The sequence below is a fragment of the Oncorhynchus mykiss genome, chromosome 22 (assembly GCF_013265735.2).
Source record: "Oncorhynchus mykiss isolate Arlee chromosome 22, USDA_OmykA_1.1, whole genome shotgun sequence".
NCBI classification, from domain to species: domain Eukaryota; kingdom Metazoa; phylum Chordata; class Actinopteri; order Salmoniformes; family Salmonidae; genus Oncorhynchus; species Oncorhynchus mykiss.
Genome location: NC_048586.1, coordinates 25,228,826 through 25,235,120, shown reverse-complemented (window position 1 = coordinate 25,235,120; position 6,295 = coordinate 25,228,826). Strand labels below are relative to the sequence as shown.

At 41.6% G+C, this 6,295-nt stretch overlaps 1 long non-coding RNA gene across 1 annotated transcript; it reads left to right on the top strand.

Annotated features, from left to right (window-relative positions):
- Positions 1 to 925: 925 nt before the first annotated feature.
- On the top strand, positions 926 to 3,860 carry LOC118943630. Its single transcript, XR_005038964.1, has 3 exons — positions 926 to 972; positions 1,135 to 2,763; positions 2,922 to 3,860. It is a non-coding gene; the product is annotated as an uncharacterized LOC118943630 (long non-coding RNA).
- Positions 3,861 to 6,295: the final 2,435 nt, after the last annotated feature.

Sequence of the window (6,295 nt, the reverse complement as noted above, 5' to 3'; positions counted from 1 at the left end):
AGGCACTGTATGTCAGCTGCTACAGCGAGTGAAATTACTGCAACACTTAACAAAGAGCTGCAGTCAGTTTCAGAATGGGCGGCAAGGAATAAGTTAGTCCTAAATATTTCAAAAACTAAAATCATTGTATTTGGGAAAAATCATTCACTAATCCCTAAACCTCAACTAAATCTTGTAATGAATAATGTAGAAATTACATTACAAACTGCTTGGAGTAACGCTGGATTGTAAAGTGTCATGGTCAAAACATGTTAATGCAACAGTAATTAAGATGTTGAGAAGTCTATCCATAATAAAGTGTTGCTATGGTTTCTTAACAACACTACAAAAAAGCAAGTCCTGTAGGCCCTATTTTTGTCGCACATGGACTACTTCTTAATCATGTGGTCAGGTGTCACAAAGAGGGACATAGGACAATTACAATTGGCTCAGAACAGTCAGAACGGCTGGCCTTAAAATGTACAGGGAGAGCTAACAATAATATGCATGTCATTCTCTCATGGCTCAAAGTAGCAGAGATACTGACTTCATCACTAGTTGATTTTGTAGAGATGATTATGCTATTATGCTGAATGAACCGAGCTGTCTGTTTAAACTACTAGCAAGTCCAGAAATGACTCTGGGAGGTACACAGTACTACATAGAGCCATGGATACATGGAACTCTATTCACAATCAGGTAACTGATACAAGCAGTAGAATCAGATTTAAGAAACAGATAAAAATACACTTTATGGAACAGTTGGGACTGTAAAGAGACACACACATACACTCTACACACACATATATTTTGAATAGTAGATATGTGGTAGAAGAGTAGTGGCCTGAGGGCACCAACTTAATGTGTTGTGAAAAGTGTTATGAAATATAATGTCATGTAATATTTTTTATTGTTTATAACTGCCTTAATGTTGTTTTACCCAACGAAGAAAGGTAGCAGCTAATGGTGATCCTTAACAAATACAAATACAAGGTGAGTTACAGTAATACGCACACATGCAAAACACACACACGTGTTCATAGCGCAGACCTTTGTTATTTAATTTTTTGGGTAATTCTACCCCTTTTCACCCCAATTTCATGATATTTAGAGAACCAATTACGATCTTGTCTCATCGCTGTAACTCCCCAACAGGCTCGGGAGAGGGAAAGATCAAGTCATGCGTCCCCAGAAACATGATGTGACAACACCCGCTCGCTTAACCCAGAAGCCAGCTGCACCAATGTGTCGGAGGAAACATCGTTCATCCACAACAAGCCACAAACATCGCCCGGCCAGCCACAAGGTGTCGCTAGAGCGCAATGAGCCAAGTGAAGCCCCCCAACCGCCAAACCCGCCCCTAACCCGGAAGACGCTGGGCCAATTGTGCACCACCCTATATGACTCCCGGTTACGGCCAGTTGTGACAAAGCCTGGGATCGAACCACAGGCTGTAGTGATGCCGCAACACTGCGATGCAGTGTCTTAGACGGCTATGTCACTCGGGAGGCCCAGCACAGACCTTTTTTTATTTGCCTGTGCTACAAATGCCTATATCAGTCTGCTAATAAAGGACTAGTAAAGGTCCAGTGCACTACTTTTGCAGAAAAAAATAATGTAAAAAATCTTTGTTATTATTTGTGAATTTGTGATTTTTCAGGGGGTGCTGCATCACCCTCCGCACACCTACTTCCCACGGCTGTGATGTGTTGTGTACATCTGCAGGATGTTTATACTTATGACTGCCTCTGTTTGCAGAAACATCTCAGGATACAGAAGTGGAACTGAGTGAGCTGAGAATACAGGAAGCTGATGTAGATCAACAAAGCAGTATTTGTGACTCTATATGACCTGATGATGTGATCAAATTGACAAAATCATATCAGCTGTGTAACATCTCTTTGTCTGCCCTTGAATAATATCTATTGAGGCAGAACGTTTAATGTGAAATGTATATCAACTGTAGCTGTTGAACACAACTTGGTTGCTTGCGTAAATTAATACAGTCAAGAATGGAGAACTGCCTCAGTAATTTATTGATCAGAAGATGGCGGTATTGTAACACACTGAAAGTAGCTAAAGAAAATGGTTGCAACTGTTAATGAACTCTGATAGTGACTGAATGGAAAGCATTAGTCATCAGGTGAATGTTTCTTACCACAGGTGATGCTATACTATGTTTGCTGTACTAAGTTTGTCCACGTCCATGTTATGTTAAAGACATCCTCCAAAGATTTTTTTTTACTTCTGCTGTTGAAAAGCAACATTCCAAGTATAAATATAGTAAATTACACACATCACAAAGGGTAAAAAAAAGTGTTTTTTTAGACACATCTGCAAACTTCAAGAAGTAGGGATTCAAGGAGCTGTTCTGATGGTCAGGTTCCCTCTTGCTTGACGCACAATAGAAGAGCAATAGAGAACCAAAGAGGACCCACCGTGGTCTGACCACATCCTGCTGGTCCTCTGTCTCCTCTTCCTGGTCTGACCACGGTTGGTTTGCTCTAACTGAGTGACACGAGCACTGAAGCTCATTGTCATTTAAAGCACCTATAGCTATAATATACTGTAACCCACTGGACCTCATCATCGTTAGTCAGCACCTCTACACTAAATCATATTCTCTTGGTGTGCGCCAGCTCAGGTTTTTATTAGACCCATTTAATACTGAAAACTTTTATTGTGTACAAGGTTGAAATACAGCAAACATGTCACTTTAACTTTCTAAAATATCCACATTATTCAGGACAAAGAAGGTCAACAAATAACGGCATAAAGGAGCAGGTAAGGAAATCTTATAGCATCTTACTATTAACCACTGGTTCATTTACTATCATGACAAAACTGGTCCTCAATATACTACATTTGTACAAAATGGAAGCCTTGCTGTCCTGACTGTGTCTAATTGTTTTTCTCTGTGTTTTATGGAAATGTCCACACAGGCAGCACCATGTCCAGACCTCTCCTCCTGCTCTAAGGGAACCTTTCCATCATCACCATTCACACCAAACCCTGCCCACTCCGACAATCTCTACAACAATGGTCCCTATGCCAAACACATCAACAGGGCATCGGCACACAGCCTCCTGATGACAAACGGAACTCTGCCTTCCTCGGATATCACAGCTGGAGGTCAAGGGTCAAACCACCAGACCCCTAGAGAGTCCCCAAACCTCCCCATATCCCAACCCCCAGGATGAATGCTCAGAGAACGCAGCCATCTGAGTCCATTGAGCCCATCGGCTCTGAAAGAGACCTCATCCAGACCATAACGGCAGAGTGCTGCTGACTGTTTAAGTTGTCTTCTTTGTTGGATCTTCTCACTGAAAAAGAGGAAAGCTGAACATATTTTGTGGATGAAAATGTTACTCCTTGGGGGATTCATGTTTTTTTTTATATATATGTAACTCACACACACTCTTCCTGGTGTCATGGAAATGTTGAGCAGTGTGTTAACCGCAGTGCAGCAGTATTTCAGAGAATAAAATGTGATTTAAAGATGGGGGGGGATCGTGGTGAGACAGGTGGGCAAGGGTTAGAGCTAGAGAATATGTGCTTCTGAGTGTGAACCTTCCTTCACGTCACACCTCAGAGTTAGAGGAGCAAAATAATACCTGTTAGCAGTGTGTATCACAAAGGTTATCTCACACGTGATGATGATAAACCATCATTTGTTATTGACTATCAAAATATATATTTTAATGAAGAAACCACTGAGACACTTTGGTGATTATTAGTGATGATTTGGGGCTATAACAGGGAAAAATAACTCATACCGAACATTTTATGTCCCTGTGTGTGACTAAGTGTGTGTGCGCCTGTGTCTATATGTCTGTATATGACTTACTCAGTATGAGTGAGTGAGTGAGTGAGTGAGTGAGTGAGTGTATATGCACAGATGCATGTGTTAGTATGCTTGTGCTGGCTACAGGTTGGGGGCTTTCCATGGTTTATGTAAAATGTTGAGCCCTATATGTTGAACCATATAGCCGAAACAGTGAGTCCCTGTAAATAGATGTTCTCCCTCTTGAGACAGTATGGAAATTCAATTTAAATGTAATATGAATGTAATGTGAGTGCATATGACTGTCTCTATGGTCATAGGAAGACAGAGGTAATAGTTTGCATAACTGCAAAATGATGTGGGTGTGGCATGATTGTAATAGCGACATTTTTGAAGTTAGGCAAACTAATCAAATCAAATCAATTTGATTTGATTTGATTAGTTTGCATAACTGCAAAATGATCTGGGTGTGGTAATAGCAGCCTTTTTTTCAGTGACAAATTCCAGTCTCAGTTATTGTCAATTAATTTGAAACATGCTCATTTAACACCTCAAAATAAACAATTCTGCAAGTTAAGGTTACATGATTACTATGCAACAACTCAATTACAATACAGTATCCTTCAACAGAGAATAGTGCCAGAGAAATGTCCCTCATTTTATAATGAAATTCGACATAGACCATTATTACCACTTGAAGCAAGAGCAGGCTAGTTTTTGAGAATGTGAAATAAAGCTTGGGTCTAATGTCTTTGGTTCTACATTGCTTCTGCCTGTTGTGTCCTGGTAAAACCCTGAGCGAGAGGTTACTGTAAAGTACTGGGGTGTTTTAGTTTAAAAGAAGTGCTGTGAACAGACCACCACCACAACAAGACTGTAATTTGTATTCAAAGCAACTCACTACTCACTATTTGTCACATGCGCCGAATATAACAGGTGTAGACCTAACAGTGAATTGTTTACTTACAAGCCCTTAACAAGCAAAGCTTAAAGAAGTTAAGAAGAAAAACTTAAGTAAAAAAAAAAAAAAAGTCAAATTGAAAAATGAAAAATTGAACAAATAATTAAAAACCAGCATTAAAATAACAATAGTGAGGCTATATACAGGGGGTACCGGTACAGAGTAAATATGTGGGGGCACCGGTTAGTTGAGGTAATTGAGGTAATATGTACATGTAGGTAGAGTTAAAGTGACTATGCTTAGATCATAAACAGAGAGTAGCAGCAGCGTAAAAGGGGTCTGGGTAGCTCTTTTATTAGCTGTTCAGGAGTCTAATGGCTTGGGCTAGAAGCTGTTAAGATGCCTTTTGGACCTAGACTTGGCCCTCTGGTACCGCTAGCCATGCAGTAGCAGAGAGAACAGTCTATGGCTGGAGTCGTTGACAATTTTTTGTACCTTCCTCTGACACCTCCTGGAATAGAGGTCCTGGATGGCGGGAAGCTTGCACCAGTGATGTACTGGGCCGTACGCACTACCCTCTGTAGTGCCTTGCAGCTGGAGGTCGAGCAGTTGCCATACCAGGTAGTGATGGAAACAGTCAGGATGCTCTCAATTGTTACGGCTTTCCTCTTCCTTAATGAACACTGAACAAAATAATAAACGACAACGTGAATAAACAAAACTGAAACAGTTCCGTGTGGAACAAAACACTGACACGGAAAATAATCACCCACAACTCAAAAGTGAAACCAGGCTACCTAAGTATGGTTCTCAATCAGGAACAACGATATACAGCTGCCTCTGATTGAGAACCATACCAGGCCAAACACAGAATTCCCAAATCATAGAAAAAGGAACATAGACAACCCACCCAACTCACACCCTGACCATACTAAAACAAAGACATAACAAAAGAACTAAGGTCAGAACGTGACATCAATGGTGCAGCTGTAGAACCTTTTGAGGATCTGAGGACCCATGCCAAGTCTCCTGAGGGGGAATAGGCTTTGTTGTACCCTCTTCACGACTGCCTTAGTGTGTCTGGACCATGATAGTTTGTTGGTATTGTTGACACCAAGGAACTTGAAGCTCTCAACCTGCACCACTGCAGCCCCATCGATGAGAATGGGGCATGCTTGGTCCTCCTTTTCCTATGGCCCACAATGAACTCATGTCTTGATCACGTTCAGGGAGAGGTTTTTGTCCTGGCATCACACGGCCAGGTCTTTGACCTCCTCCCTATAGGCTGTCTCATTTTTGTTGGTTATCAGGCATACCACTGCTGTGTCATTGGCAAACTTGATGATGGTGTTGGAGTCGTGCCTGGCCATGCAGTCATGAGTGAACAAGGAGTACAGGAGGGGACTAAGCACGCACCCCAGCCCATCAGGAAGTCCAGGATCCAGTTGCAGAGGGAGGTGTTTAGTCCCAGGGTCCTTAGCTTAGTGATGAGCTTTGAGGGCACTATGGTGTTGAACGCTAAGCTGAAGTCAATGAATAGCATTCTCACATAAGTGTTCCTTTTGTCCAGGTGGGAACGGGCAAAGTTGAGTGCCGAAAGAGATTGCATCATATGTGGATCTGTTGGGGTG